At 36.9% G+C, this 24780-nt stretch overlaps 1 protein-coding gene across 1 annotated transcript in view; it reads left to right on the top strand.

The window, feature by feature from the left end:
* HDAC8 (histone deacetylase 8) overlaps positions 1–24780 on the top strand; it is a 171792-nt gene that overhangs the window by 52783 nt on the left and 94229 nt on the right. The gene's annotated exons all lie outside the window — the stretch shown is intronic.

The raw sequence follows: 24780 nt of genomic DNA, 5'->3' as shown, positions 1-24780 counted from the left end.
ATTTTCTTCAATTTCCTTTTTATTAAATGTTTATCATGAACAGATGCTGGATCTTATCAAATGTACTTTTTTAGTATCTACTGCTATGACCATAAGACTTATATGCTTTCTTTTGTTTATATGGCATATTATGTAGATTGACTTGAATAGGTTAAATCTTCCTTGCATCCCTGGAATGAATCGTTGGTCATGGTGTATGACCATTTTGATGCATTGCTGAGTTTTATTACCTAGTATTTTGTTATTTTGTTAAGGAAAAAAAACTCAGATTATGTGTTTATCAAGGTTATCAGCCTCTAATTCTGTTTATTTTTTTGTGGTGCCTCTATCTGCTTTTGGTAACTATAGTGATATTTGTTTCATATAAACTCTTTGGGAGTATTTGTTTCTTTAACCAAAAAAGAAAACCTGGAAAAGCCTGAAAAGAATTATCATTAAATCATTTTTACCAGAGATCAATTTCTGGGGGGGAGGTTTTGTTTTGTTTTGTTTTGTGTTTTGTTTTTTGGGTCATACCCGGCAGCACTCAGGGGTTACTCCTGGCTTCATGCTCAGAAATAGCTCCTGGCAAGCTCGGGGGACCATATGGGATGCCAGGATTCAAACTGATGACCTTCTGCATGAAAGGCAAATGCCTTACCTTTATGCTATCTCTCCGGCCCCTAAATCATTTTTAAAGGCTTGAAATAATTTACTAGTCAATCCATCTCAGCCTGAACATTTGTTTTGAACAAGTCTTTAATTACCATTTTAATTTCCTCAATAGTTATGTTTGTTCAGGTATATTCCAAATCATCTGGTTCACTATTGGGTTGTTTTAGGAGCCCAACAAGTTGTATATTTCTTCTCATTCTCTCATTTTGTGGTACATAATTTCTCAAAGTAATCTGTAATGGTCCCCTGGATTTTTTTGGGTGTTTTGTGCCACACCCAGTGAAGCTCAGGGGTTACTCCTGGCTATGCACTCAGAAATTGCTCCTGGCTTGGGGGACCTTGTGGGTTGCTGGAGAATCAAACTGCAGTCCATCCTAGTTAGTGTGTACAAGGCAGACACCCTACCACTTGCACCACCACTCCGGCCCTATATTCCTATGAAATTTTGTGTCTCTTTTAATTCCCCCCTTTTCTTTTAGATTTGGTTTATTTGAGTTCTCTCTCTCTTTATGAATCTTCTGAGTTGTTTTCCAAAACTATTATTTTTTAAGGAATAAACTCTTGGTTTCACTGATCCTTTTGGATTGTTTTGTTTTTCTGGATTCCAGTTCATTAATTTCTGCTCTGATTTTTATTTCCTTCCCCTACCTGCTCTGAGCTTTTTTTGTCTGTCTTTATCCAGTTTTATAAGTTGTGCATTCAAGTTGTTTATTTGGCTGTTTCTTCCTTTCTGATGAATGCTTTCATACCTATGAATTTGCCTCTTAACACTGTTTTTGCTATGTCCACAAATTCCGGTAGCTCATGTTCTCATTAGTTTTCTGTAATTTCAATTTTCTCCTTGACCTCTTTGTTCAGTAGTGATCTATTTAGTTTCCTGGAATTTGTGTTGTTTCTCCATTTCTGTTTGTGAATAACATCTAATTTTCAGTGCTTCATGGTCTAAGAAGGTAGTCACTATGATCTTTATCCTATTGAGTTTATAGAAGTATGTTAGGCTTTTTTTGTCTTAGCACGTGGTCTGTTCTGGAGAATGTCTCATGTAAAGTAGAGAAGAATGTGTATTTGACTTTTGATATTGCAAAGTTATATTATATTAATTTCCTTTCCTTTTATTTTTTTTCAAAGCATGTCATTCCTTACTGAGCTGGTTCATTTGTGGCGATGTAGGAGACAGCAGTACTGAAGTCTCCTACTATTTTCTTCAAGTCTAAATGCAGTTGTTTTAATATTTTGCTGGTCCTTATTAGGTCGGTACATGTTAAGATTGTGAGTTCTTCTTGGTGTACATGCCCATAAATCATTAGAAATGACTTTCTCTGTCCATTATAATCATGCTCAGCCTGAAGTCTACATTGTCTGATTCTAGTATGGCCATCCAGCCTTTATGAGTGGGTTGTCTGGTTGAAAAATTACCTTTCAGCCTTTGACTTTGAGTCTCTATGTTTCTAGTGGGCATTAGAATATTAGATTCTATATTCTGATCCATTTGCCATGCTGTCTATCTTAATTTGTACATTTTGTCCATCAATATTGAGAGAGATTGTCATGGAAATTTGTGCCATCTATTAGTACAAATTTGGTGTGTTTGTGGGGGTTGTCTTGCCTTTAGTTCTTTGAAAATTGGTTTTGACTCTGTAAAATTCCTGAACTGTTTTTTATCCATGAAACTGTGTACCCTTCCTTTAAACCTGAATGACAGTCTAGCTGGGTGAAGTGTCCCTGGTGAAGCATTGAATTTGTTGTATTGTTTTTTGTTTGTTTGATTTACTATATTTCACCACTGCCTCTGGCCCTCAAAGGCTGCTTGTAATGCATCTGCCATAAATCTTAAGGATGCACATTTGTATGTAATATCCTTTTGTGATCTTACTACTTTCAGTATTTTATCTCTACCTGTGGTTTTCATCAATGTGTCTAGGATGTACCTTGGAGTGTTTTTATTTGGGTTTCTTTTAGTTGGTACTCTTTGGGCATCCAGAATGTGACTGCATGCTTTCTCCAGCTCTAGAAACTTTTCAGCAATAATATCTTTGATTCTTGCTTTCTTATAGGAGAATTTTCCCTGGTTGTCTGGGATCTCAGTGATTCTTATGCTGTTTCTCTTGAATTGATCCCAGAGATCTCTTGACATCTATTCATTAATTTTCTGACCTTTTTTTCCTCTTCTGTTGTTTTCTGGAAATTTTTTTTGTACATCATCTTTGTATTCACCAATTCAATGCACTGACACTTTTACTCTGCTGGTGAGGCCTTCCAATGAATTTTTAATTGTCCTTCCAGGGTTTTCAGTTCTGATATGTTTTCCCCATTTCTGTTCTCATATCAACTTGTGTTTCATTGGCAGTATGCTCCATTGTTTCTTTTAGTTCCTAAGCATTTTCGATCTAAACTCCATTTCAGGAGGCTATATAGAGGGTTACTACTGTTTGTGTCTAAAGAATTGCAATCCTCACACACATGAGTGGTGAAGATTTGTGCTGCTATACCATGTTTCTTTTTGTAATCTCACAGTGCTTCATTTCTATGTCACTGTCAATCTTCTTTCCTGCTCTGGAAATCTCAGGGGAGCTTATGTGGGTGAGTGATACCTTTAGGCTGTGTACATGATAGCCAGGAATTGGCCTCTTACATATGTTGGTGAACTGCAATTCTGTTTATTCAAGCATGTCAGGTACTCCACATATGGGCTGCACACTAGGGTCTCAGCTTCCTCCTCACTGCAATTCTGCGCCCCTCAATCAATTTTTTTTTACAAATGTATGTTGTTACAGTGCAAGGATAAGACTACATAAGACTAATCATGAATATCCTTCCCAGAAAGCACTCTAGAATATCAGGGTTATCAATAGAATATTTTGCTTAAGCTCAAATTTTCTTTATTATGAGGAATTATTTTCTCTCTATATACAGATCTCTATTGCTATTAATTCCATATAAAACATATTTCTAGGGGCCGGAGAGATAGCATGGAGGTAAGGTGTTTGCCTTTCATGCAGAAGGTCATCGGTTCGAATCCCGGCATCCCATATGGTCCCCCATGCCTGCCAGGAGCAATTTCTGAGCATGGAGCCAGGAATAACCCCTGAGCACTGCTGGGTGTGACCCAAAAACCACACACACACACACACACACACACATACACACACAAATTAAAAACATATTTCTGATACTTAAAATAGTGCTTCTGTAGTTTGTTCAATGAAAGAGAATAATCCTTTGACTTTACCATGGTCTCTGATATACAAGTTAGTGATATTTTCAGTACAGGATTCATTAAATTCACCTCTCTGAAATCATTCTCACCATCCTACAAATGAATAATGTGATTCAGCATATCAGATTTTTAATATATTAATTAAAAGAATAATGGGTGATGCTACTGTATTACATAGATAAATTGGTATCTTTTTATATAATCATACTAATTCATTAATTTAGCACATGTATTTGAACATTTACTCTAGGCCAGGCACCATACTAATAACTAGAAAGACAAATACAGCTCCACCTTAGCTCTATAGATCATTTGCCTTTATCAAACTTTACTACATTTTTATTGATCCCTTTTATTTGAGTCTTATAGCAGTGTGCAATCTACAATACCTACCAAGGTGGGTAATTTTTCCTCTTCTTATAAATAAGAAAAATATTCTTTTTGCTTAAAAATTTTGAGTCTTATAGCAGTGTGCAATCTACAATACCTACCAAGGTGGGTAATTTTTCCTCTTCTTATAAATAAGAAAAATATTCTTTTTGCTTAAAACCACACAAGAAGTGAGGAAGACAGAAATTGAATCTATATTTGCCTATCTCTGAACACTAACTATGTTATACCCATGTATCACATGGTATGGTATCAAGTTTTCACAAATTACAATTGTGATTATAAGACTTCTTAGAAAATTATTATCTCAAGAAATTGTAGAAAAAAATTAAAAAAGAATGTATTAAATTTTCTGTAGTGACCCACATGACTTGTATACACAATTCTGTCTGTTAAATAGAACTTAAGTGATTGCTAAAAATTAAAAATAATTTCATTCTTAATGGATTTTATTTATAATTTTGTTGATAAGTAACAAAATAATGATCACATTTAATAACTTAGATTTTTAAATTTCTTATTGAAGTTTGGAAACCTGAAATTGTTTTTGATCCTTGATTTTAAATGGAAAAAAATCATTACCTTTTGCTTTAGAAAGTGAATGGTATTACATATCACTTAATAGTTTTCTTTTTGAGGTCACAATTGCTAAATGTTTTTAGTTCAGTATTTTTGCAACTGTAGTTATGAATTATATCATGTTTTGATTCTGACACACTTCTAACCACTGCACTATATAGAGAAACTGATATACCCATTGATACTAAAGGAAAAAAAAGGAATCTTTAAAAAAAGATATAGCAAGTATCCAGCTAACAAGTTAAAAAGTGAAAGTTATATGTAAATGCTAGTACTAGAGACTATGCAAGTATAACTGAGAAATGAACTTTAGGTGAAGAAGTTTGTGTGTTCCTCTAGATAGGAGATCATTTAGGTGAGAAATTAAGGCTAGAAGATTGGGACTATCTCAAATAATTTCAGAATGAAATAAAAGTATATCTGTCCTTTTTTAAATAGAGGCAAGCTTTACTAATTCAGACCAAAGAGAGGAAAGCCTGTCTGAATCATGAATTATTTTTTCATGCATTTTTATTACTTTCAAGTGCTAAGCACACTAGTAGACTAAGCACCATTGTATAGCACCTCAGGAAAGGGACTTTATGAATCATTTTAATTAGCATATCAATTATTTGTATGTAAGTGGATGTGCACAAAGTATTTAAAAAGTTTATTATCTTAAGTAGGACAAACATTCCCCAATGCAATCTTGCCTACACTATTAATTTGCTTAGCTAGCTGTTTTGGTGCCAAGATAGATGCTTGTGAGAAATGCATATTTCCTCTGGGAAGAATGAATCTTTTCCCTGTGTTTAGTCCAGTAACTAAAAAGCAGAGCACCACTTGATTGGATTGGGATTTCCAGGATATAGAGGATTGGATTTGCTTACAGGCTAGAGAAAATTCAAATGGCAAAGATATGGCAATAGTTGCCAGAGACCCAGTTTCCCCATCTGGATTTTATTAAAGAGATCTGGATTTCTTCAAGCAACAGACACTTATCACAAATGATCTACCAGACACTCAAACATTGGCATACTTAAACTACATTTTGTACCATAAAAATTAAATATGATGAATTGGAGTTACTCTATGTATAGTATTTAAAAGTAATATAACTGAATTTTCTTTAAGCATAGAGAATGCAGTGTCAATCTATAGATGAAAATCAACCTCCAAACTCTCTCTTGCACTCTTCATTATATGACAGCATTGTAAAGAGTTCCAGTCATCTTGGAAAGGATATTATATTTTGATGAGCAGCACCAGGTGTTAACTAGATGGCAAGGTTTCAGCTTTGAATCACATGGGTGAAGGAAGGGCTAAGAACATATTTGTTGTTAAAAAGTCCTTATTGTCTACCTAAATTTGGAAATAGCAGGGCAACTGAGCTGAAAAAGTATAGGTGTAAGTATTAATACATGGGGAATACTAAATGACTAGGAAATGAGAAAGCCTACATGTATGTATTAAATTGTGCTAGGTACATTGTGAGTCCTTCAAGGCTTAGAGAGTAAAACTAAGTGCAGAGAACATAAACACAAGCCATAAATATAAACAAACAAAATGTTGTAACTACAGTTCGAATGAATCCAAATGTCCTCTTTTCCCCAAGTGCATATCACTATCCAGGATCTACAATGGCCAAATACCAATTATGCTTTTTATTTAATTTTTGCTAGAGAACTCAGAAAAGTCTGTTACAATTCTCCCAACCTCTACCTAACAGAAAGGCGTTTGTGTTTGTTTCTTAAAGAGAATTTGTGTTTGGTAAAAGATAGTATATTAACGGTACTTGAAAAGGGAGTACTGTATTCCCAAAACAGGTGTAACTGGACAGTAACACTATGAAATTTCCTCTGCCTTTAGGGACCATTAGAGTACAATTTAAGAAGTCATTGCTATGGACTACTGTGCTGAACTCAACAGTATACTTCCTGGTAGGGTGAAAGAATTAACATGACACTAACTTAAGGCCACTCGTCTAGTGATTTTTAGAGTTTCCTAAAGTAGTTTATATGCATTGTGCTGGGAAAATATTTGCAAATGTTTTATCATTTAATCCTAACAATGACTACAAGGGAAGTTTTTGTATGTGTGTGTGTTTTACAGAGAAGGAAATCAAGGTTTAGAAAACTAATGTGATTTGTCCAATTTTCTATGCAAATATTTGAATTTGTCTGACCCCAGGTGCAGTGTTGTATTTCATTTCATATTATGGAGGAGACAGAGGGTATGGATGAGACATATTCCCCTAAAATATGACAGTATAATTCAATATTACCTATGTGAATGATCCTGGTGGCTATAGAGCATTGAAGTGACCTATCTCAAATTAGAGATATTAGTACAAGCTAGTCTTAAGATTCATATTCTTGAGGTCTTCTTTAATGTGTTGCTTTTTTAAAATTTAGGTCTCTAAACCAATTTTTTTCAAACCCTGTCAGAATAATATTCACTGTGGTTTTTGGAGTTTCTAGTCTTTCAGAGAAAACCAAACAGGATTAGGGTTCATTAAAAAGACCACTGAATTTAAATTAGAATTAATGTTCTAATTCTAACTCTGTTGACTCACTTAATTGTTGAGCCACTGCCATAAGGTACTTTAATTCTAATGAATCACTTTCTCCTATGTGAATGAGACTGGTTTGCTCTAAAGAAGTAAAGTGATAGTAATAATAAATCAAAGTAATGTGCAGTCATTTTGTTTTCAACGTGATATTATTAATGAGTAGAATTAGTATAAGGCATGTTAGACAGATGCCAATTACATGTTTTTAATACCATAGAATCAGTTCTGAGAGAAAATACATCTCTGTAATATATTAAACAAGATTTTGAAAATTAAAACAGCAAAAAACGGGCCAGGCGGTGGCGCTAGAGGTAAGGTGCCTGCCTTGCCTGCGCTAGTCTTGGATGGACCACGGTTCAATCCCCCGGTGTCCCATATAGTCCCCTAAGCCAGGAGGGACTTCTGAGCACATAGCCAGGAGTAACCCCTGTGCGTCACCAGGTGTGGCCCAAAAACCAAAAAAAAAAAAAAACAGCAAAAAAGATGTGAGGATGGGGGTTTAAGAATTAAGGTGTTTTTTTAAAAAACTGGCTTTAGGACTTTTGTTTTGTTTTTACTGAAGATGTTCAAGAGAATAGTACATCTGGTCTAGTGCTAAAAGCAGAAATAAGCACTTATAGGAAATTAAATGCCTTTTGTATATGTCCAACAGATAACAGTAACCCCAAACAAAATGGCATATTCTCAACACAGGGAAAATATATGTGCACAATTAAATATGCTCACATGCACACACACGTGCACAAACACACACACTTTCCCCCATATCTCTGATCTTTCTACAGTAGTTTGCAGGTTGAATTTTTGTAAAATAGCTTAGTAGTGCCTAATTTGAAATAGAATTGTAATTAGAGAATAAATAATTATAAAAGTTGAAGAGCGGGGCCGGGCGGTGGCGCAAGAGGTAAGGTGCCTGCCTTGCCTGCGCTAGCCTTGGATGGACCGCGGTTCGATCCCCTGGTGTCCCATATGGTCCCCCAAGCCAGGAGCAACTTCTGAGCGCATAGCCAGGAGTAACCCCTGAGTGTCAACGGGTGTGGCCCAAAAACCAAAAAAAAAAAAAAAAAAAAAAAAAAAAGTTGAAGAGCTGCCAATTGGGAATGATCAGTGATAACATTTGTCTTTATAAAATTTCCTCAGGACCCTTTTCAACATAATATGGTTAAATTTTATTTCTTATGGAGACTTTGATGAAAGTAACACTTCTTGGACTAACCTTGGGAGTTGACAGCTTTAACAACAAATATGTCTTCACTATGTATGCCTTTTTGGATTTTTAACTATGAACTCTTTGGTTTCTTTCATCTCTATGAAGGAAATCCCTAGAGTGTCAGAAGTCCTTGTTGGCAAACAGTGTCAAGAGAGAGCCATGAGCAGTGTCAAGAGTAAAAAAGTTTGGTTTATTAGATGATAATCAGCATTTAGTAAAAGTAACAGTAACAGCCAGAAATTCTACTTTAGGGTATCAACCCCAGGACAAAAAAACATTCAGAAAGACCTATATACACCACTATTTATCACAACACTCAGTACAGTAGCTAAGAGTTGGCATGAACCTAGGTATTCAACAACTTATGAGTGGATCATGAAGATATGGCACATATATACAGTGAAATTCTCCATAGCTTTAAGGAATTGTGCAATTGTGCAATTTGCTGTAATGAAACTGAAAGATAACAAGTTAAATGAAATAGGCCAAGATACATGATGATATCACTTACATATGATATTTAGAATAACTGCATGAGGGAATGCAATGGTTTATATGGAGGTTGTCCAGAACACTTTGGCCCCAGAGCATATTGAGAAGAAAAAATAGAGCAGAAAAGGAAAAATATAGATGGTAAATAGTGGGGGATAGAGGTCAAGGGGACTCAGGTGCATTGGTGGTGTTAAAGGACATAACTAAATAGATAAACCAGGAGATAATAACACAGAAATTATGAGACCCAAACATTTGTGACAAAATTTAAAAGTGTGCCTGTCAACGATGACATGCAGGGATATATGGTGGAAGGAGGACTGTGAAAAACTGTGAGTGCTGCCTGTGTGTGTCTGTCTACTATCCTGCTGCATGAAACTCTTGGGAGTGGGCCAAAAAGAGGCTCCAGAAAACTTGCTCTCCCAGAGGCCAGTTACAGGGCGGGACTCCATAACGTGAAAACCGGCTATGCTTTGTGACGTCAGGCTGGGAAAATCCACGAAACTACGCCTGCCCAGTGGGGCCCGACTGTGAAAAACTGACTGCTGCCTGTGTGTGTCTGTCTACTATCCTGTTGCATGAACCTCTTGGGAGTGGGCCGAAAAGAGGCTCCAGCAGAGCACTTTGGCTCCGCTTCGCTACGTGGCCACGTGCTCTTTCTAAGAAAAGAACACCATCGCAACAAGAAGGAAAATATCACACTAAGAACTGTGCTGGATCACTGAAGTAAGCATTTCTCTCCGGACTGTCTTCTCTGCTGCGTGCTCAGACCTAAGATTTGATCCTGTGTGAGGATTCATCCACGGAGGACTCCCCTTCCTTGGAGGCAAGTCAGCCCATCCAGAAAGGGCGGAGCCAGAGGAGTGTGCTGCCTGCATCATTTAGCCAATGAATACCACCACAGCACGTAGAAAAAAACACAATACAAGTGTGACAATGGGAAAACAACGCAGGCCAGCATCAGACATAGAGAATGAAGATGACAATTCTGATGACCAGATAATGACCAACCAACTAATCAACCTCTCAGATAAGGACTTTAGACTAGCAATATGGAAGATGCTCAACGAACTCAAAGAAACCACGGATTGAGTTGAACAGAACACTAATAAGAACCAAGAAAATATGAAGACAGAAATCACAAAACTCCAAACTGAAATAACATGTCAACTAACAGGCCTGAACAACTCAGTAAACGAAGTGAATGACAAAATGGATAAGCAATGGGACAGGGTATCAGAAGGTAAGAATAGACTTGGTGCTGTGGAAGATGAGATACATAACAATTCCATACAGCAGGAGAGATTGAGAAAAAAACTTAAAGCAAATGAACAGACAATGGAAAAAATAGTCAAAGAATGGTAACAGATGAAAATAGAAGTCTATGATAAGCTCAACAGAAACAACTTAAGAATCATTGGAGTCCCAGAGACCCAGGAAGAAAATTTTCAGGAAGAATCAATGGTCAAGAACATCATTAAAGAGAAACTTCCAGAGCTAAAGAATATATGTGATCAAATCCTGCATGCTCGAAGAGTACCAACCAAAAGAGACCCCAGAAAAACCACCCCAAGACAAATCCTAGTCACAATGACGAATCCCACAGATAGAGACAGAATTCAGAAAATGCAAGATCAAAAAGGGAAATTACGTTCAAGCGAGCATCCTTGAGATTTACAGAAGACCTGTCACCAGAAACACTCAGTGCCAGAAAGCAGTGGTGGGATATTGTGACAAGACTGAATGAAATGAATGCTTCACCTAGAATACTGTACCCAGCAAAACTCACTTTCCGGTTTGACAAAAGAATACATTGTTTCACAGACAAAAAACAGCTCAGAAACTTTACAGACACAAAACCAGTCTTAAGAGAAAAATTGAAAGACCTAATTTAAGACAAGACTAACTAAAAGACACACCAAATTTCGATATAAAGATGGCATTAAATCCCAGGACAATTCTTTCTCTCAACGTCAATGGACTAAATGCACCAGTTAAGAGACACAGAATGGCTAAATGGATCAAAAAACTCAATCCAACCTTCTGCTGCCTACAAGAAACGCACCTGAATAGTCAGAACAAACATAGATTCAAAATAAAAGGCTGGAGAAAAATTATCCAAGCAAACAACACCCATAAAAAAGCTGGAGTAGCCATACTAATATCAGATAATGCAAACTTTATACTCAGGGAGGTTTTAAGGGACAAAGATGGACATTTTATATTAATCAAGGGGTATGTAAAGCAGGAAAAAATAACTCTCCTAAACATATATGCACCAAATGAGGGGACAGCAAAATATTTAATACAATTGTTGACAGATCTGAAAAATAATATCAGTAACAACACAATAATTGTGGGGGACCTCAACACGGCTTTGTCAACACTAGATAGGTCAACCAGACTGAAACCCAACAAGAATATACTAGACCTGAGGAGAGAAATGGAAGAAAGAGGCCTAGTGGATATATATAGGACACTCCATCCCCAGAAACCTGGATACACATTCTTCTCCAATGTACATGGGACATTCTCCAGGATAGACTACATGCTGGCACATAAAACATACCTCCATAATATCAAGAGGATAGAAATTTTGCAGACTACCTTCACTGATCACAAGGCTCTGAAATTATTTGTGAATTCCAAAGGGACTCAGAAGAAAAACTTTAACAGCTGGAAGTTAAACAGCCTCATACTGAATAACCAGTGTATCCTTGATGAAATCAAGGAGGAAATCAAAAGATTCCTGGAAACAAATGACGCATGAGAAAATGCTCCACATCACTAATCATCAGGGAGATGCAAATCAAAACAACGATGAGATACCACCTCACACCACAGAGAATGGCACACATCACAAAGAATGAAAACAAACAGTGTTGGCGGGGATGTGGAGAGAAAGGAACTCTTATCCACTGCTGGTGGGAATGCCGTCTACTTCAACCTTTATGGAAAGCGATATGGAGATTCCTCCAAAAACTGGAAATCGAGCTCCCATTCAATCCAGCTATACCACTCCTAGGAATATACCCTAGGAACACAAAAATACAATACAAAAACCCCTTCCTTACATCTATATTCATTGCAGCACTATTTACCATAGCAAGACTCTGGAAACAACCAAGATGCCCTTCAACAGACGAATGGCTAAAGAAACAGTGGTACATATACACACTGGAATATTGTGCAGCTGTCAGGAGAGATGAAGTCATGAAATTTTCCTATACATGGATGTACATGGAATCTATTATGATGCTGAGTGAAATAAGTCAGAGAGAGAGAGAGAAAAACGCAGAATGGTCTCACTCCTCTATGGGTTTTAAGAAAAATGAAAGACATTCTTGCAATAATAATTTTCAGACACAAAAGAGAAAAGAGCTGGAAGTTCCAGCTCACCTCAGGAAGTTCACCACAAAGAGTGATGAGTTTAGTTAGAAAAATAACTACATTTTGAACTGTCCTAATAATGAGAATGTATGAGGGAAATGGAAAGCCTGTTTAGAGTACAGGCGGGGTAGGGTGGGGAGGAGGGAGATTTGGGACATTGGTGATGGTAATGTTGCACTGGTGATGGGTGGTGTTCTTTACATGACTGAAACCCAAACATAATCATGTATGTAATCAAGGTGTTTAAATAAAATATAAAAAAAAAGAATATTGGTGGAAGGAGGTTGATACTGGTGGTGTGATTGCTGCTGAAACATGTTTCTAGAACTGAACTAGAGGTAAGATTAAGCAGAATAAGTCAAAGAAGAACAAGTGATGGAGGAGGCTACCAAATTTCAAAGATGAAAGGGCTGATAGAGAGACAGACTGTAAGTGAAATAAGAACAGTGTTCTTAGGATTTTAGTATTTTGATGGTGATGGAGGTGCAATAACATAATTTTTACTTTTATTTTGGTTTATGGGTCACACCCACCAGTGTTCATGGCTTATTCCTGGCTCTGCTGCACTCAAGGATCACTCCCAAGGCTTCAGAAAATGGAATTTAGTGCTAGAGATAAATCTAGGTCAGTTGCTTGCAAGGCAAATGCTCTACCTGCCATACTATAACTCCAGCCTAAAGGGAAACAATAACTTTGTAGACCCAGTGAACAAACATTAACATGATCCTAACCATATTAAATCACCAACAATATGTTTAAATGGAAAAGATGGATTCACTATTCTTTTTTGTTCTTTGGCCTTCATTTTATTTTAAAATGTCGTTAATGTCATCACCACTGACATTTCTTATTCTCTGCACCAACTGCATGCCTCAAATCCATCTAGAAACAATTGCCATCACTGTTCTTCATTAGATAGTCTGTATAAAAAACCTGATTGCTGAATATAGATAATGTTTTCTCATTTGCGGGTATGTGGGTCAAACATAGCATTGCCCAGAAATTACCACTGAATCTGTCCTCAAAGAACACTTCTTGAAGGGCACTGTCTGATGATACAGGATTCTAGGGATCAAACCTCTGTCAGTATATGCAAAGCAAGAACCCTAATTTCTGTACGATTGGCTTCTGTTTTCTCATTGTTATTTATTTTTTGGTTTTGGGGCCACACCTGGTAATGGTTGGGAGATACTCCTGGCTGTGTGCCTAACAGTCTCAGGGGACCTTATGTGATGCTGGGGATAGAACACAGATCAGCCACATGCAAGGCAAATGCCCTACCCATTGTACTATTGCTCTATCCTGTTTTCTCAATTTTAAAGATATAAATCAGGAAGATAGCATAAAGCATTGGGGCACATATTTTGCATGGAGAGGCCAGTGTTTAATCCTTGACACCACAGTTTCCTAAATTCCATTGGGATCAACTCCTGAGTTATAACCTAGAAAAAGCCCCAGAGCATGGTCATGTATGTCTAAATACTTAGCCTAAAACTTACATCTTGTGCCATTGTTTCCAATTTACATTACAATTTGTTTTTTATTGTAATTTTTTATTTTGATCAAAGTGGATTACATGTCTTTCACAGTAATTTTTTTTGTTTTTGGGTCACACCCGGCGGTGCTCAGGGGTTACTCCTGGCTGTCTGCTCAGAAATAGCTCCTGGCAGGCACGGGGGACCATATGGGACACCGGGATTCGAACCAACCACCTTTGGTCCTGGATCGGCTGCTTGCAAGGCAAACACCGCTGTGCTATCTCTCCGGGCCCCAACACAGTAATATTTTAGGTACATATTAACATTTTACAATTTGTCTTTATCACTTACTGTTTAGCCATCTTTATATTTTCTTAAAACTTGCTGGTAATTTCTGTTACTTGATTTTCTTCTGTATTTTTTAATTTTCTTATAATTATATCCTTTTTACAGGTTTCTTTTTAAATTAACGGCTTTATCTAAACACCATGGATGCCCTTGATATATTTTTCTTGCCTAAAAGCTATGGTAAGAAATACCAGCACTATGTTGAATAGGAGAGGTGCGAGAGGGAAGTCTTGTCTTATACCAGATTTTGGAGGAAAGGCTTTTAGTTTATCTCCATTGAGAATAATATTTGCCAATGGCTTGTGGTAGATGACCTTGACTCTATTGAGAAAAGTTCCTTCCATTCTTATCTTGATGAGTTTTTATCATGAATGGGTGTTGGAACTTATTAAATGTTTTCTCTGTATCTATTGATATGATCATACAGTTTTTATTTTTCTTTTTGTTGATATGTTGTACTATGTTGATTGATTTATGGATGTTAAACCATCCTGGCATTTCTGGAATGAAACGTACTTGGTCATGATGTATGACCTTCTTGATGAGGCCTTGGATCCTATTTGTTCTCATTTTGCTTTTTTCAGAATCTTTGCATCTGTGTTGATCAGGGATATTCGTCTGTAGTTTTCTTTTTCAGCATCTCTGTCTGGTTTTGGTATCAAGGTGATGTTAGCTTCATAAAAATTATTGTAATGTTTGTGTTTCTTCAATTTCATGAAAGAGCCTGAAAAGGATTGGTAATAGTTCCTCTTGAAAAGTTTGAAAAAAATTAGTTAGTGAAACAATCTGGGCCTGGGCTTTTGTTTTTGGGTAAATGTTTGATTATCATCTTAATTTCCTCATAGTGATGGGTCTGTTTAGATATGCTAGATCATCCTTGTTTAACCCTGGAAGTTTATACGCATCCAAGAATTTACCCATTTCTTCCAGGTACTCATGTATCGTGGCATAAAGTTTCTCAAAGTAGTCTCTGCTTACCATTTGTATTTCTGCTGTATCTATAGTGATCTCCCCCTCTTCATTTCTATATAAGACTTTACTAGGTGTCTTTTAATGAAAGTGTTTAGTTTATTGACATTTAAGGAGAATATTACTAGGGAGGGCTGTTGTGCAGTTGTATTTGTTGTTACAATCGGGGGTTTAGATTGTGTAATTCATCTCTGAGTTTAGAATCGATTTTGTTTGTGCAAATAATGCAAGTTCTTTTTTGTCTGAGAATGTTTTTAGTTCTCCTTCCCATATGAATGAGAGTTTTGCTGGATACTGGATTCTAGATTAGAAGTTTCTTTCATTTAGTTGTTTAAATATGTCATTCCACTGTCTTCTTGCTTAAGTTATTTCAAATGAGAGATCTGGTTTGATTCTTATGTTCCTTCCTTTGTACTTGAGGTTTTTTCTCTTCCTCATTGCTTTAAGGAGTTCATTCTTCTCTTTGGTTTTGTTTTGTTTTGTTTTGTTTTGTTTGCCATTTGGATTACTATATGTCTTGGTGTTGGTTTACTAGGGTCTATTTTATCAGGGACTTTTTTCACCTCCTGTATTTGCACGGAAGCCTCTTTCCAGAGAGTGGGAAAGTTTTCTGCTATTATTTCCCTAACCACTTTTTTTCCCGTTTCTCTTATTTCCTCCCCTTCTGGTATTCCTACAATCTGTAGATTATTTCTTTTGTCTTTGTTCATTAAATGCCTAAGTTTTTCTTCCAGTACTGTACCTTTTATTTCCTTATTGGCTTCTTTGTCACTTTGGTTTGTAATTTGTCTTCCATTTCTTTTATGTGATTCTCCAACTGTGTAATTCTGCTAACATGTCTTGCTAAGACCTTTTTTTATTTCCTTTAATTCTACTTGTATGAATTCTTTCATGTTCTGTAGAAGTTCTTCTTTGAGTTTGTTGATATGTTCATCTATGAATTTCTTGAACTTACTAGTGATTCCATGTTTTTTTTTTTTTGCCATAGTTTGCAGTGTTGCTTTTAGGTCTTTATCTGTTGGGCTCATGTATTTTGGTGGACTTGGGAACTTGCTAGGATTTCTCTCCATATTCCCGGTAGTTAGTGTCTTCCTTAGTTTGCCCATATTTCTTTGCATTTGATGGTTTGGGTTGGAGTGACTGAGCTCCACAGGTGTGTCCATCTCAATTGCCCCTCACCTTAGCTGGTAGACAGCACGGCTCAGCCCCAGCTGCAGAGACTAGCTCCACAGGCCAGCTTGGATCAACCACCCCTCTCCTACCCAGCAGATTGCATGGTTCAAGCCCAGCTGCAGAGACTAGCTCCACAGGCCAGCTTGGATCAACTGCCACTCCCCTACCTGGCAGATGGCATGGTTCAGCCCCCAGCTGTAGACAGGGACTGAGTCCCACAGATTGGCTTGGCTCAATCGCCCCTCCCCCACCCTGAAGATGGCATGGTTCAAGTCCAGCTGCAGAGACTAGCTCCACAGGCTGGCTTGGTTCGACCACCCCTCACTCACGCAGAAGATCCCCCTGCTCATTTCTAATTCGATTAAGTTTCTCTCCTTTTCTTTGTGAGTATTGCTAGTAGATTATCAATTAAATATTTTTCCCAAAAAAATGACTTTTGCTTTTGTTGATCATATGGGTTATTTAGATTTCTACTTCATTGACTTCTGCTCTAAACTCTGTTATTTCCTTCTGTTTACCTATGTCTGGTTCTCTTTGTTGATCATTTTATAATTTTATAAGTTGTGTCATTAAGCTATAAATATAGGCCCCTTCTTCCTTCCTGATGTGTGCTTGCAAAGCTATAAATATTTCTCTTAATACCGCTTTTGCTGTGTCTCATAAATTCTGATCATTTGTGTCTCCATTGGCATTTGTTTCCAGGAATTTTTTGATTTCCTCTTTGATTTTATCCCTGACCCACTGGTTATTCAGTAATGAGCTGTTTAATTTTCAGGTATTGAAGTTATTCTTCTCTGTTCCTTTGTAGTTCACTTCTAATTTTAGTGTCTTGTGATTTAAGAGGGTTGTATTTACAATTTCTATCTTCTTGATTTAATGAAGATACATTTCATGGGGTAGCATGTGATTTATCCTGGAGAATGTCCCATGTGCATTAGAGAAGAATGTATATCCAGTTTTCTGAGGATGGAGTGCCTATATATATCTACTAGTCTACTTTCTTAGATTTTTCTTTTCAGGTCTAGTATATTTTTATTGCATTTAAGCCTGGTAGATCTATCAAGGAATGACAGGGCAATGTTGCGGTCTCCCACTGTTAATTGTGTTGCTATTGATGTTTTCTTTCAGATTTGTCAAGAATTGTATTAAATATTTTTCTGGTCCCTCATTGGCTGCATATATGTTAAGGATCAGTGTGATTTCTTCCTGTTGTACATATTCTTTGATAAGTACTAAATGTCTATCTTTGTACCTTATAACTTCTCTGAGTCTAAAGTTTGTGTCATCAGATACCAATATGGCCACTTCAGCTTTTTATTTTTTAGTTTTTGGACCACATCCGGTGTTGCTCAGGGTTTACTCCTGGCTGTGTGCTCAGAAATTGCTCCTTCTTTGGGGGACCATATGGGACACCAGGGGATTGAACTGTAGTCCATTCTAGGTTAGCGTGTGCAAGTAGATGACCTACCACTTGCGCCATCACTCTGGCCCCTAGTCCAGCTTTTTTTAAGGGAGTTGACTCGGGTGATTTTACTTCGACCTTTGATTTTGAGTCTATATTTGTTCTGACTATTCAGATGTGTTTCTTGTAGGCAGCAGAATTGTTGATTGAGCTCTTAGATCCATTTTTACCATTCTGTGTCTCTTAATTGGTGCATTTATTCCATTGACATTGAGAGATATAATTGTTATAGGATTTATTGTCATCTTTATATATGAGTTTTTTGTTGGTCTGTCTTGTCTTAACTTAGACCTTTCAATTTTTCTTTTAAGGTTGGTTTTGTGTCTGTAACTTTCTGAGCTGTTCTTTATCTGTAAAGCTATGTATACTTCCTTCAAACCTAAAAGTGAATCTGGCTGGATGCAGTATTCTAGGCAAAGCATTCATTTCATTGAGTTTTGTCACTAAACCCCACTACTACCTTCTGGTTAGAAGGTTTCTTGTGACAGGTCTGCTGTAAATGTAAGTATGCTCCTTTGAATAATCTCCCTATTTGATCTTGCTGCTTTCAGTATTCTGCCCCTATCAGTGGGATTAATCAGTGTAACTAGGATGTGTTTTGGGGTGCCTTTCTTTGGATCTCCTCTTGGCTAGTACTCTTCTAGCATGCAGAATTTGGTTGCTTGCAATATTTAGCTCTAGGAATTTCCCTGCAATAATATCCTTGAATGTTGATTCTTCCTGGGGATTTTCTTCCTGGGCTCTGAGATTCCAATGATTCTTATGTTGTTTCTGTTGAGTTGACTTTCTGTTGACTTCTATTTTCACCTGTTTACATTATTTGAGAATTTTTCCATTCCCTGATCATTTGTGTTAAGGTTCTTTTCCAACCATTTTTGATATATGACGTTGTTATGCATCTCATGGTCCAGCAGTGTTGGAATTTAGCCATAACAATTAGGCAAGAAAATGATATCAAAGTCATCCAGATGGGAAAGGAAAAGTCAAGCTCTCACTATTTGCAGATGACATGATACTATATATAGAAAACCCTAAAAACTCTACAAAAAAAGTTTCTAGAAACAATCGATTCATATAGCAAAGTGACAGGCTATGAAATTAAAATGGAAAAATCGATGGCTTTCTCGCACACTAATAATGATATAGAAGAAATGGATGTCAAAAAAACCATCCCATTCACACTAGTTTTACACAAACTCAAATAACTTAGAGTCAACTTAACTAAAGAGGTGAAAGACCTATACAGATTAAACTTAAATATACCCTGCTTCACGAAATAAAAGAGAACACAAGGAAATGGAGACACATACCCTGCTAATGGATTGGGAGGATTAACATCAGTGAAATGGCAATACTCCCCAAAGCATTGTACAGATTTAATGCAATCCCTTTAAGGATTCCCATGATATTCTTCAACCTGAAAACAATGAAATAAAAGACAACACTTTTTCAGAGGATGAATCAGAGATTCAGAATAGAATCTGTAAATATCTGAAATTCATTACACCATTATTCAGTCAAGAATTAAGACAACAGTCTTGTTCTTAAATGAAAACAAAATATACATCCAAGCCTTACTTGAGCCATGTGCTAAAATGATTACAGTAATTTTAATATTATAACTAAAGTCTGATAGAATGAAAAATGTGCTAAAAATAAATGAAAATACATAGAAATCAATAAAAAATAAGATCTAGTTTTAAAATTTGAATATGAGGCCTGAGAGATAGTATAGGTTTAAAACTCTTATTTTTTATGTGCTAACCCCAATTTAATCTTCAACATGACACGTGGTCTCTAAGCCCTGTCTTCACTGACCACAAACTAGAAATAAGTACTAACAATTGCTCAGTGTGGCCCATTCCTTACCTTAAAAAAATAAAATAAATATTTTAAATGAAGTATCTATTTGTTTAAAATTTCTATCTTAACAGATCTGAGGTATCAAAAATAATTCACAAAACTAATAATAGTATTCATCTTATTCTTCTTTTTTGCCACATTTTAATGGTAATTCTGTGCTTCTAAATGAAGTTTATTTTCTCCTTAGATAGAAGCCCTTAGGTATTTCTTGAAGGCCCAATTTAGTGGTGTTGAATTCTTTTAATTGTTATTTATTTGAAACATTCTCCTTCAAATCTGCGTGATAACCTAACAGATCAAAGTAACCTTAGTTAGAGGTCTTCTTTAAACAATATCTAGACATCTCAAAAAATCTAAAGAAAACTCCATATAACCCGGTGATTCTACACCTTGGAATTTTTCCCAAGAACACAAAAACACATTAGGGCTTTTAACCATTTCTGGAAACATCCAAATGTCCAGTGAGAGATGAGTGGATAAATGAAACACTATGGAATACTACTCAGCTATAAGAAAATATAAAATCTTGTCTTTTGCTAGAGCTTCTAGGGGATTAAAAAGTGTCATGTGAGAGAATGGAAAATACTTAATGGAGTCACATGCATTATATAAAGAAACAAAGAAATAGAATGAACAGCAGCCAATGCAAACAAATTCTTCGACTCTGACAATAGAACTGAATTTACCAAGGAAAGAAAGAGAAAGATTCATAAGGACAAGATGGAGGGTCTTCAGCACTTTTATGGTAGCAGAGGTGTATGTTTTATATGGGGGGGTCACACCTGGCAGCGCTCAGGTATTACTCCTGGCTCTATGCTCAGAAATCAATCCTGGCAGGCTCAGAAGACCATATGTGATGTCGGGATTCGAACAACCAACCTTATGCATGAAAGGCAAACGCCTTACCTCCATGCTATCTCTCCATCCCCAGAGGTATACCTTGTATGCCAATATCAGAAACATTAACACTATTGTGAAATGTATTATATCCATAAAAAATTTATATCTAAACACCCCCATCACCATTGAGGAAATTAAAATGGTAATCAAATGTCTGCCCAAAAACAAAAGCCCGGGCCCAGATAGATTCACTAATGAATGCTTTCAAAACTTTCAAGAGGAACTACTACCAATCCTGGCCAGCCTCTTTCATGAAATTGAAAAAATGGGTACACTTCTGAATAGCATTTATGAAGCCAACATCACCTTGATAGAGATGCTGCCAGAAAGGAAAGTTACAGACCAGTATCCTTGATAAACACATAAGCAAAGATCCTCAATAAAATCCTGGCAAATAGGATCCAATGCCTCATCAAGAAGATCGTTCACTACGATCAAGTAGGCTTCATCCCAGGAATTCAAGGATGGTTTAACATCCAGATATCTATCAACATAATACACAGCATTAACAACAAGAAAATTAAAAATCACATGATCATATCAATAGACGCAGAGAAAGCATTTGATAAGGTCCAACACCCATTCTTGCCAAAATCTCTCAGTAAGATGGGAATGAAAGGAACATTTCTCAATATAGTCAATGCCATCTTCCACAAGCCAATGGCAAATATCATCCTCAACAGAGAAAAACTAAAAGCTGTTACTCCAAATTCTGATATAAGACAGGGCTGTCCTCTCTCACCACTGCTATTCAACATAGTACTGGAAGTACTTGCTATAGCCATTAAGCAAGAAAAAGATATCAAGGGAATCCAGATAGGAAAGGAAGAAGTCAAACTCTCACTATTTGCAGATGACACAATACTCTACATAAAAAACCCGAAAGACTCTACCAAAAAGCTTCTAGAAAAAAATAGATTCATATTGCCAGGTGGCAGGCTACAAAATTAACACGCAAAAATCAATGGCCTTTTTATATACCAATGATGATAGGGAAGAAGTGGACATTAAGAAAACAACCCCATTCACATTAGTGCCACAAAAACTCAGATATCTTGGAGTCAACTTGACTAAAGACATGGAGGACCTATACAAAGAAAACTATAAAACTCTGCTTCAAGAAATAAGAGAGGACACTAGTAAATGGGAAAACATACCCTGCTCAGGGATTGGCAGAATTAACATCATTAAAATGGCAATACTCCCCAAAGCATTGTACAAATTTAATGCAGTTCCTCTAAATATACCCATGACATTCTTCAAAGAAGTGGATCAAACACTTCTGAAATTCATTTGAAACAATAAACACCCTCGAATAGCTAAAGCACTCTTTGGGAAAAGAAATATGGGAGGCATTACTTTCCTCAACTTTAAACTGTACTACAAAGCAATAGTTATTAAAATAGCATGGTTTTGGAATAAAAACAGATCATCAGATCAATGAAATATACTTGATTATTCAGAAAATGTTCCCCGGGTGAAACTAGAGGACGCTCCACACCATCCTGACTTCAATGTAAGATATGCAGATTCTAGGATCTTTAATACAGAAACATGATACCAACAAACGGAGACTATGTGAAAAATAAAAGTGTATTGGCACCACAGTCAATGACTTGGATTGGACAAACTAGTTGGCCTGGAACCTAGAGATGGTCTTATGCCAGGAAACTTCAGGGGTAGGGTCTCCTTGTCTTTAGACCAAGGCTTTTCCTTTCCATGTCCCTCATGTTTTGGTGGGCCTATGCAAACAATAACTGCCACTCTAACACCGTTTTTACAGTGCTCCTTTGACTCTAATCCTTAAAAAACCTTAAACTTTTGAGGTTAACTTAAACTAATATGCATGTGCATGGAAATGTAAAAAAATACTATGCCTTCAATGTCTAAGGAGTTACATGAATTTTATGGCCTTATATTGCTTTGTGTACTGCTAAGAAATGTTTTAATGTACTACAATCTGGGTACTTGAGGGACAAAGTAATTGTACATGGGCTCTGTTTTATTTTTCTTAATGTCCTTTGACTGAAGTTTCAAAATTAATGTACCAGCAAAGGGATCTCTTCTGAGAATTCTGTTTATGGGTAACTTTCCTTCCACTGTAACTTTACCTTGTCCTCTTTCTTTGCACATTTGTTCTCATAATTAAAAAGAAAAAAAAGAATAAAGAAAGAAAGAAAAAAAGAAAATGTTCCCCAGACGTACAGAGAACTCATCTTTGATAAAGGGGCAGGAAATGCAAAATGGAGAAAGCAAAGCCTCTTCAACAAGTGGTGTTGGAGCAATTTGTTAGCCACTTGCAATAAAAAAAAAACTCAGACCCCCATCTAACACCATGCACAAAGATTATATCCAAATGGATTAAAGACCTTGATATCAGACCTGAAACCATAAGGTATATAGAACAACACATAGGTAAAACACTCCATAACATTGAGACTAAAGGCATCTTCAAGGAGGAAAGTGCACTCTCCAAACAAATGAAAACAAAAATAGATGGGAATATATTAAGTTGAGAAGCTCGCCCAGGATACAAGAGCCACTCACTGACTGGGAAAAACTATTCACCCAATACCTATCAGACAAGGGGCTAATCTCCAAAATATACAAGGCACTGACAGAACTTTACAAGAAAAAAACATCTAATCTCATCAAGAAATGGGAAGAAGGGGCCGGGTGGTGGCGCTAAAGGTAAGGTGTCTGCCTTGCCAGCACTAGCCTAGGACGGACCGCGGTTCGATCCCCCGGTGTCCCATATGGTCCCCCAAGCCAGGAGCGACTCTGAGCGCATAGCCAGGAGTAACCCCTGAGCGTCAAATGGGTGTGGCCCAAAAACAAAGAAATGGGAAGAAGAAATGAATATACACTTTAATAAAGAAGAAATACAGATGGCGAAAAGGCCCATAAAAAATATTCCACATCACTAATCATCAGGGAGATGCAGATCAAAACAACTATGAGGTACTATCTCACACCATAGACATTGGCACCCATCACAAAGAATGAGAACAAGCTATGATGGCAGGGATGTGGAGAGAAAGGAACTCTCATTCACTCCTGGTGGGAATGCCGTCTAGTCCAACCTTTATGGAAAGCTATATGGAGATTCCTCCAAATCCTGGAAATTCAAAATCTGGAAATTGAGCTCCCATGCGATCCAGCTATACCACTCCTGGGTATATACCCTAGGAATGCTAAAACACAATACAAAAATCCCTTCCTCACATACATATTCACTGCTGTGCTATTTACAATAGCCAGACTCTGGAAACAGCCAAATGCCCTTCAACAAATGAATGGCTAAAGAAACGTGGTACATGTATACAATGGAATATTGTGCAGCCATCAGGTGAGATGAAGTCATGAAATTTTCCTATACATGGATGTACATGGAATCTATTGTGCTGAGTGAAATAAGTCAGAGGGAGAGAGATAGACATAGTATAGTCTCACTCATCTATGGTTTTTTTAGTAAAATAAAAGACATTTTTGCAGTAATCCTCAGAGACAAAGAGAGGAGGGCTGGAATGTCCAGCTCAAGACATGAAGCTCACCACAAAGAGTGGTGAGTGCAGTTTGAGAAATAACTACACTGAGAACTATCATAACAATGCAAATGAATGAGAGAAGTGGAAGGCCTGTCTAGATTACAGGTGGGGGCGGCTTGGGGAGGAGGGAGATTTGGGACATTGGTGGTGGGAATGTTGCACCGGTGAAGGGGGGTGTTCTTTGCATGACTGAAACCCATCTACAATCATATTTGTAATTAAGGTGTTTAAATAAAGATATTAATTTTAAACAATTTAAATGACATCTTTTCCAGTGAGCACTTTGAATACATATCTTGCCTCTCCCTTATGTCCTATAGTTTCTATGAATAAGTCATAGTTCCCTTGAAAGTATACTGTCTTTCTCTCTCACTCTCTCTTGTTTCCCCTGTCTTTATTATAATGTATCTTAGTGTGCATCTATTTAGGGTTTGTTTTGTTTAAAAATCTTTGAGTTTCCTGGATCTGGTATTTAAATCTTTTCTCAGTTTGGTGATATTCACGGTTAATCTTTCTCTATATGACACAAAAGTTGTTCCTGTGATGCTATCCTATC

Source organism: Suncus etruscus, chromosome X (genome assembly GCF_024139225.1).
Source record: "Suncus etruscus isolate mSunEtr1 chromosome X, mSunEtr1.pri.cur, whole genome shotgun sequence".
NCBI lineage: Eukaryota > Metazoa > Chordata > Mammalia > Eulipotyphla > Soricidae > Suncus > Suncus etruscus.
Note: the sequence above shows the minus strand (reverse complement) of the source record. Positions and strands in the feature narration are given on the sequence as shown.